This window comes from Phragmites australis, chromosome 2 (genome assembly GCF_958298935.1).
Source record: "Phragmites australis chromosome 2, lpPhrAust1.1, whole genome shotgun sequence".
Classification (NCBI taxonomy): Eukaryota; Viridiplantae; Streptophyta; class Magnoliopsida; order Poales; family Poaceae; genus Phragmites; species Phragmites australis.
In genome coordinates, this window is record NC_084922.1 from 22,611,224 (window position 1) to 22,621,704 (window position 10,481).

The following is a 10,481-nucleotide window of genomic DNA, read 5'->3' on the forward strand; positions in this document are numbered from 1 at the left end:
GCAGCTGTCCACGCAGACAGAGCACTACCACGCCATGGCGCTCGTCGTCGACCATGCTTTGGCCATCACCATCAGCTGGCTAACCATCGAACGAGATCCCTTAGTCACGTTGTTGCCATTGGTACTTGTCTTGGCCACCTTTGTGCCGTCGGTAGCTGGCAAGCGCACGTACTGCCGACCAGTGCAGCCTCTGTACAAGCTCTGTACATGCTTTGTATAGGCTGACTATGGTCAGTTTTGACTTGGTCAGGGTGCCTTGGTCCCACTTGCTATGACTGAGGCTGGGTTTTTATGGGTAAGAAAAGGTCTGGGTAACATAGAGATTCAAAAATATTTAGGACAAGCCAAAATCAGTTACTTGTACATGGAAAATAGTTACACATTGTAAAATATGTAGAAAAATGGGTATAGCTCCAAAAATCATGAAACCAGTTCTGTTAGCTTTGTATTATCATGCTCTACATGTTAAAAAAATTAGCAACCATGAGATGTTTACTGAAATTCATATAATTAGTGAAATGTGTTTAAGCTTTATTAATTCACAATTAATTATTGGTATGTCCAAAATTAGTGAAACCAATTTGGTTAATCTTGTTATGTTCTGGCCTATTTATTAAGAATACTCATCCTCATAATAAATAATTAACTTTCTGTTTAGGATTAAGTTTTGGTTTAAGCTTGATTTATCCTGGAAAATGTTAAACGATTAATAGTAAACCAAATTAAGAAATTATTGATGCTATAAACTCATGACATGATGCATTGCATCTCCACTATTGTTATGTATTGTAGAGCATCTTTCATTGCATGTCATCCATACTCATTTGCGATGCACCATTCTTTTATTTAGAAACCAACGCTTCGGAGAATCGCGTGTTTGAACCCAAAAATGAACCAGAGCCATTCATGAGTGAAGGGCGGGAAGCATCAGGCAAGCATCTATCATATCTCTCCTATATTTTGGTGAATTGTTAGTTAAATTGCTAGATATTGCTACATATCGTATATGCTTGTTTAGTGAGTTGATGTCAGGAATGTGGGTAGATCCTAATTGTTGGACAATACCTATCATGACAAAGTTGTTAATCCTGATCCTTGTAACCTGTGAATAACCATGTTAGTGTCCAGCTTAAAATTTTATCCAAAAGACTTAGCAATTCATAGGTCACCAGTAGAAGTCGAGTGGTAAAATGATGAGTTTGAGACGAGATGTGGGCGGTATTAGGAGCAGTTCAGGAGAGGAGACTCAGGTGTCATAGACTGTTTTGCATCGATTAAGCATTGACCATGGTGTCATTTGGCTTAATCATTTTTCCGTAGTACCACATATCTGAATATGGTAAAGATGAGCTAAGTATCGTACATCACCACGTTCTTTTGACTCATCCGTCCAAGGTGTGAGTTGTATTTGTAAGAGACTCCTAGGGATATTCGAGTGTGGACCTAGGTACTCTCCGCAGACTTGGACATGGGAACAAAGGTTTGGAGAGTATAGATTCTGAAAAAGGATAAGCAATTTCCTGCCGAGATAGAAATAGAGACTGAACATCATGATTCAAACAAGTAATGATACAACAAAAAGGATGAATCAACTTCATTATCCAAAATCTGATATGCTAATCAATCTCTGAACATACAGTACAACACTATCTAGGGATCAAATTATAATAGGTAGCCCACTGTAGGGACAACACCAGAAATATGTCTTGGTATACAAGTACAAAGTAGCAAGAACCATCAACAAGTCTCACCAGGAGCTACAACAAATATCAGACAACTAGAGAATCACAGGTCTAAAGTATTGTACTCAGTAAATTACCCAATCTCAGTGTATCAATTCATCATTGAGCAAAGGGAATATGTACCAGTACTGTCCAGCACAGAAGAGGGGAAATACTCATAAGCATCATTTGAACACACAAAAGGATCGAGGCAACATCTGTTCTTATCATTTGAGCGCACAAAAGGACCAAGGTAGCATATCTGTTCTTATCATTTGAACACACAAAAGGACTACAAACAACATCTATTCTTATCTAAGCACACAAAAGGACCACAAACAACATCTGTTCTTATCATTTGAACACACAAAAGGATTGAGGCAGCATATCTGTTCTTATTATTTGAACACACAAAAGGACAAGAAGCAGCCTCTGTTCTTATCATTTGAACACACAAAAGGACCACAAGCAGCATCTATTCTTATCATTTTAACACACAAAGGACCAACACACAAGCATATGTTTTTATCATTTGAACACACAAACAGTCGGCCATGAATCAATACGAACTTGCACTGAAACCCTAGGAATCAGAGGGGAGAAGGAGATGGAAGGGGAGCCGGGAGGCCTACCTCGACGTCGAGGTGGTTGTCCATGGTGACGGCGGCGGTGGACGAGGGCGTAGGGCACAACAGTGTGGGCTCCTTGGCATCGGAGTGCTTGTCGGGGTGGAGGCAACGAACTTCTCGGTGTCGGGGTGGTGGTCCTCGGCGGCAGTGGACGAGGGCGTAGTGCACGACAGCACAAGCTCCTCCGCGTTGGGGAGGAGGCGGCGAGCTCCTCAGCATCAGGGTGGTGGTCCTCAGCTACGATGGCAATGGATGACGGTGCAGGGTATGGCAGCGCGAGCTCCTTCGCGTCGGGAGGCGATTCGGCAGAGGGCACATGCTAGGAAGGGGAAAAATTTTCTATGTGTCAGTGAGCACAAGCGTCGAGCACTTTTATAGGGGAGGACTTTCACTAACGTCTCAAGATGAAGACCGACAGTGAAAGAGAATCTTCACTACCGGCTCAATAGTATAACCGGTAGTGAAACATATTTCATTGTTGGCCCAAGAAGTCCAATGGCAGTGAAACAACTTTCACTACCGGTCAAATATGTTCACCGGCAGTGAAACTCCTTTCAGTACAAATCCGGAGTGCAAAGAATTTGTTTTAGCTACGCGCGGGCCCGCCGAGACTCGAACCCACGACCTGCCTCAAATAAGACCGAACAATTGAATCGATGTGCTACTCAGGTGTTTTCGAATAAGTTTGTACTATCTATGTTTATTAACATTCCGTTGACCTAAAATCCTAATACATATTTATTTAAATTTGAACTTGCTATACACCTAAATTAAGTTTTGTATATACCTAAATTTCATAGTTCAATTTTTAATTCAATAAAAAATTAAAATAAATATGTTCGTACCTAAGTTTCTATATTAGGGCTTGCTATATATCTTAATTTCATCAATAAATATTTTAAATCATTAAAAATTAAAAATAAATACCCTTATAACTATAGCTAATTTAAATCGTGTAATATGCAAATAGCAATATGCTAGTCTTATTGCTAATTCATTAAAAATAAAAAATAGTAATTATAGAAATAGTGCTTGTGCTATTGCTAATTCATTAAAAAATAAAAAATCAATAAAACTTCTCTAACATAAGTGAGGTATAATTGTATCTAAAATAAATTCATACATAGTAATTAATACAATTTAGCTACTTTGTCTTAAGGATTCGCCCTTCGTTATGATCATGCGTACATATGGAGGTTCATCAGTGTCTTCCATGGGACCTAGGTCGGTGTTCTCTCCGAAAGGAGGTAGCTCGTCGAATTGATTGTAGTCTTCCTCGTCAACGGCATTCTCCACTACGACAATCCTTCTTTTTCTTTGAAGAACCACGTAGCGCTGCTCCTTTTTAGCTGATTCTGATGAGTTTTTGTTGGTGCCATCCCTATAAATTTTATTTATTATTCAATCCTTACATGTATGATATACATATAGTAATAACTTATCTAAATTAAACAACACATTCACCCTCGGGGTCAACCTCATGACACTCCGTGATGTCGTTCTCTAAAGAGTGATAAAGTGCATCGAAATGAAAATGAATGAAATGTCATGAGATGTGATCCAAATGAAATGAAATTTGGTAGAGATGTATTGCATGAGGTTATGAATGCAACAGAGGAAGAATCACATGAATTGGAGTTCATTTGACCACTTAATTAATTAAATTACATGCTTGTTATTTTTAAATCCAAAGTTATATGAGGTAGTTCAAACAAACTCACATGAGGGAAGTACTAAACATGGAAAAAGGTATTTTTATTGTGTAAGGTATACATTGAGAAGACCTAAAAAATTACTTTCACATTTATAATTTTTATTAATTTCTATATAAATTAATCAAGTTTAAAAGGCTTAATCAAGGTTAACAAAGAATTAGTGCTAAACAAGCATTTTATGCTTGATATATATATATTTCCTATATAGAGCATGACAAAATAAGATTAACAAAGTTGGATTGATCAACTTTGGATATTTCAAGATTTAGGGCCCGTTTGGTTGCAAGAAACGTTTCAGATTCTCTGGTGATTCTCTAGAATCCCTGCCAAACGCACCAAAACGTGAAACGTTTCACCTTGAATCACCTGAAACATTTCTCATTTTTAACACTACGAGGAGAATCATCCAAAATGGTGTTTCATCCGTTTCGAGAATCACTCAGGTCATTTTTCTTCAAGAATCCGAATCCAGAATCCCTGCCAAACATTTTCAGAAAATTGAGAGTGATTCAACACAGAAACGTTTCCAGGGAGAATCTGAAACCGAAACGTTTATGGGAGAATCTGGAGCCCTGCCAAACGAGCCCTTAATTATGGATTAACAAGTTATAGCATATTTAATGAAATAGAGGTATTTTAGTGGATATTTCATGCATGCATGTATTTTTATCATGTAGATCATGACAAAATAAAACTAACAAACTTGGTTTCATATTTTTCTGAGATCTAAATACTTTTCTACAAATTATAGATTATTTCATGCGATTTATCAATACAACTAATATTCCTTTCGACATTTTCTAGATTTTTTGACTTTGACCTGTTGCCGGTGGCAAACGATGGCGGAGCTTGGCCAGGGAGGGATACCAAAATGCTTAACGCACTATGGCGAACTCGTTAGAGGGGTCGGCGGTGTCATGTACAGCGACAAGCACGACCGACGACGACAATGGTGGGCGGTGGAGCTAGGCCAATGGTGGTGGCATGCTGCAGAGGGAGAGAGTGGACGGGAAGGGAGTGGCAAGGTTCCCTGGACCACGGTGAAGCTCACTGTGCATTCAGCTCATGCAGAGGCGGCTCATGGCCTGGAGTTCATCGGCGAGGTGGGCAAGCTTGCGGTGGCGGCCGATGGAGCACTGGGCCGATGACGGGCTACTATTGAACTAATGTGCACAAAAGATTGGGTATGGCACTATGATGCTCACCGAGTAATGGGATTGGATGAAGAGGGATCAGAAGCGATGATGCGTCCGTGAGGGTGACGAAGGTCGCCGGGGATGGTGCTGTGTTTGGACTTGGGGAAGGGTCACTGTTTTATACTGTACACATCACTACCGGCTCATCCCACCAATTGATAATGATGTCCAGCTATCACTGTCGGTCGATGGCTTAAGCCGGCAGTGATGAGGTGGCTGGGCATCATTGCCGGCTCAAGCCATCAGCTGATAGTGATTCCCGTTATCACTGTCGATTCATAAGCCATGATGGCTGGTTCTTCCCACGTGACCTATGAACTAGCAATGATGCCTTATCACTGACGGCCCATAAGGAACCGGTAGTGATAGACCGACATATAAGCCCGGTTCTGTAGTAGTGACGGGTGAAGAGTCCCATCTATGGTTTGGACTACAAATGATGTAAGCCGATCCCTTCCATATCTTGCTACTTCCAGTGTTGGAGATTAATCAATCATAATTGCCTTGGCCTACCGAGTTATACTGCTATTACTAAGGTCTGCGTCGATCTTGAGATACTTACCAGTGCAAGCCATAATTCTGGTTCATGCTTATCTTGTGATTGATTTCTAGCTGCACAAAACTCTGGTACTACTTTGGCCGAGATCAATCAACTAGATATTTGTGCTGTTGTATTTCTGTGATTGAAAATTCAGAACAAAATTTGTGCTTGACATTGGTATCGTGAAAGATTGGGACAAAATCAGGCACCGTAGATGTGTGCTCATCATATGGGATAAATATTGCTTGTTAAAACTCCACCTTCTCTCGATCAGAACAGTTTTCCTTTTTGCAACCGTTTCAATCACACCCGATAAGGTATCACGAACTAGTCATTGGTTGTGCCACCTGTTGTGATTGGTAATAACACTTACAAGAGCATGCCAAGACGCTTGAGTGTGATTTCACTTCAATCTATACCACCTAGTAATTGATAGGGATACTATATTTTTGTTGTCTCTTGTTTGCTACTAATCATGACAGGTGAAGCATCGAATGTGAAAGAGTGTTTTTTGAGAGAAGAACTCACAATGTTGTTGGATGATCATCGATAATCCCTTAATGACGACATTGATAAGAAGCTTGCAGGAACAAATACCATTTTGCAGCGACTCAATGATAGCATTGCAATGCTCAATACGTGCTTTGACTAGTTGGTCACTCAACCCCCGGACAATGGCCGTATGGACCCTCATGGTGCAGCCCATGAACATGGCTAGTGCATCACTAATAATGAAATTTTTAGGCAAGAACAAGACACCTCTGATGCACAAAAACAAGATCGATTAAACTTCAACCGTTAATGATGATCCATTTGCTAAGGTTAAGTTTACTATACTATCTTTTGCATGTGCTTATGATGTTGAAAAGTATTTAGATTGGGAGATGACGGTCGAACAAAAGTTAATGCTCATTTAGTCCTGAAGTACATAGAGTTAGGCAAGCCACTAGTGAATTAAAGAATTTGCAATTATCTGGTGGAATAGAGTATGCATCGATGGGTTAACGCCTACTACATGGAATGTTTTACATGTTGCTATGCATAACAGATTTGTTTCACCTTCTTTTAAATATGATTTGTGTATGAAATTATAGCGCTTAAACCAAGGCAATGGATCCGTAAAAGAATATTATCAGAAGAATAAGGACAACAAAACCGTTGTTGTGAACAGGAGAAATTAAGTGAGTGATATTTGTTCAAAGCTGAGGATAGCTTTGCTTCAAGGGGCGAGAATGATATGACCATTAAGTCATCATTTACTTATGTTTGCCCATCTGAAAATCAGCAAGATTGTGTTATGCTTGCTACTAAATCTGACATTGCTGAAATTTATGATAATGAGCTACCATGCTATGCTTTGAAATGCAAAAATGTGAAATTTGTGAAAACAAGAAGATTAGAAATGTCACTAGTGTTTTAATTAATTGTGTATCAATTTAGTGGAAGAATTTATGTGCATCTAATGAGGTTCCTCGAACTTAGAAAGAAATGAAAATTCTTATGAGAGAAATGTTTATTCCTCAATCTCATACATCTATTTGTAAAGAAGGAGTGCATATTTTGGAGGAGCAACGCCTTGATGCACCTCTACTTGTGCCTAACATTTCGTAGGAAAATATGAACAAACAAGAAAAAGAAAATGAGAAGAAAAATAAGGAGAACGAGGAGACATCTGCTGCATCATGCATGTTACAAAAATGTAAAAATGCTAAAGTACCTATATCACCTGAGGAAGAGAACAAAGGTAATAAAAAAGTTGCTACAATCACTCAAGGTAAGAATTATTTTAGTATCCAGAAATTGTCCACCAATGATTCTAATGTAGAACAAATGTTAGTGGAACCAATTCTTGATTTATTTTTGTTAAAAGATAATTTGGTTGCTATTCCTTGTGACAACAAAGAGTTGTGTTGTAATGCTTCACTTATATCACAACCACAACTTATGAATGAACGTGTTAATTCTGTTTTACAAATAAATACTTGTTTTGAAACTAAACATGTTCAATGCATTGCTAGTGAGAAAAAGAGCTAAAATTGCTATCTTCTCTAAATACTTAGGTTATATTGAATTTGGTGTTCTTTGTGATTTGGATAGTTTAAAGAAGAAATTAAAACTTAATTGTAATTTTTCATGCTTGTCACATAATACTTTTCATGTTATTGGTAAATACAATGATAAATTAGAGTATATGGTGCATCAAGTTTATATTTGTTTAGATTTGAAACCTTTTATTTTTGTACCACAAATTAATCATTTAGAGGACCGCAATAGCAATATTAATGTCATATCAAGTTTTTCTAGTTCTATTTATAACTCACCGAATAGTTCACAAGAATGGGAGCGTTGTTGGACTACCATACACCATAACCATCGTTTCAACTTTTTTTTAACAGAAGATACAAATTGATACCAGGTTACAATACAATATCACTTCTTTTAAAAAAGGGAGCAAAAAGTGTCATGTGCATATATTGTACCAATGTGTCTACTATAGCCAATTATGATCAGGTATAATCATTTCAAAGAGAAATGCAATTGTTTCATAAAGAATTTACGATATTACATAACGAGATGTCTTTGTACATTTTGCTTTGTGTAGAAGTTTATGGACAAGACAATGCTATACGCAAACCGAGGACGGTTTGTTGTAAAGAAGGGGGGATGATACGGGCATGGCTCCCTCGGATACACAAAAGGTAAATTCGTTCCTTATTGTTCATATTTTCTTTGTAAAGAATAACATACTACTAAGTTTTTGTGTTGTTTTATTGCTTAGGAATATAGGAGAGGCATCACAAGCTTACTTGGACGTAATTATTCGACTGTCACGTTTACTTGAACATCAAGTCGAGCTCAAGTCGGACTCCAAATTCAGCTTGAAATATCAGGATAGCACGTTAGTAAAAGTGGTATAACTCTCGCATATAGAGTCCAATTGAGGCGATCTTGGACTTGCTGAAAAGCTTATGACAAGACATTTCTAATGGATATGGACTCGGCTAGATATTCCTTATAGTTTAGTTAGAGTCGAAGGAATAAGGTGATGTGTCACTGTTTCGGATCTTATTGAGTCTTGTAATCGTGTCTGGGTCAGAGTCTAGGTTGTGTATGCCTCTATCCACGGCTGCACAACCCGAAATCGATATCCTCATGTTTCCTCCTATATATACATAGGAGTCATTGTAGTTTAGGCTTGGGTTTTGTTTAGATTATTCTGTTTTAGACAGTTTCGTCGTATATCAGTTTGTGGAACCCCAAACTCGAGCACTTCATTGGTAATCAGCGATATTCAGATTGCATCTACATGTTCTTGCTTGTGTTCTCGATTTGTTTGTAGGAAAAAGTCTTCTTAGGAAGGTCAGCCGCGTCTTGGCACGGTTGATAAACACGGAGTAGTGGTGTAGTGGTTGCGAGGGTTCTCGATCTGTTCTGGTCGGAGCCTTTGGATCATCAACGTTGAAACTCCACCAAATTGACTTGTCATATTACCTTCGAAATATCGGGCAAACCAACATCAATCTCGAAATCGAACACATTAAACATGATTTTTTTTTGTTCAGAAATAGTCAGGCTTCCCAAAGGTGACGAATAGAAATATTTGACCAATGGGAGAGGGCGAAGATCCGAGTACTGTACTATGAAAAGGTTGAGTAACAAGCTTGATAATAGACCGAGAGATCTGCATTCCTCTAAGTGCGTTAGCGAAGGGGATGTTTAAGGAACTTCCACCATTGATAAGGACTTTGGTAACCCTATAATTATTTATCGTAGGCTCAACCACTATTGAAAAGTGACATGGCCATACGAAATTATCAGGGCAGTCTTTTTTGTCGAATGAGATTTCTGTGTCCGACCACTTCACAGCTTGATGTGAAGACCCTGAGGAATAGAGGCTAGAACTTCTTGAGCCACTGTCTTGTACTGTCGCTTGGACTCATATGACGTGGAACCACTGAACATGTGCTCAATTGTCCTCTCACCCGGCCAGAAAGACATTGTGTCAGTATCATCCACCAAGAGTAACAAGTCAATAGCTTCACTTGATCAAGATCAAACCTAAACTACAACTAGATGCACACTTGCAACTCTCTATGCACTAATGATGTCCTTAATCTTCAATTAAAAACTTTACAAATCACTCTAGTACACTTTCTTGCTTCTTGATGACACACACAATGTATAGGCTCATCTGAGTTCGCAAGAGTTATTAGTGAGACAAAATTAGGAGGTATTTATATGCTAGAGGTCCAAATCTAGCCATTGCCAACCACTTACATTTTCTGTGAACGCCGATCCGGACCATCCGGTGTGTTCCTTTTCCAGACATTGGCCACTGCTAGCTGTCACTAGTTGTTATTGCTCTGAAATGCTCCAGCGAAGCCTTTTGTTCACACGCCGGACCATATAACGTGTACAACCACACCAAATAGATGTTGAAACCTTCTTTGGAAAATTGCTCCGCTGAAGTTACTAAGTGAACGCCGGGCCATCTAGTGATAATAACTGCATCTTCTGAAAATTGCACATCTCATGTGAAATACTCAGACGTTCTCTTTACTCTAACACCAGACCATCTAGTGTAAGACTTGTGATTTTTCCAGTCAAAAATACTCCAGCGAGAGTAACTTTTCGATCGCCGAACCATCCGGTGTACTTATCATCTCTCTGACATGATC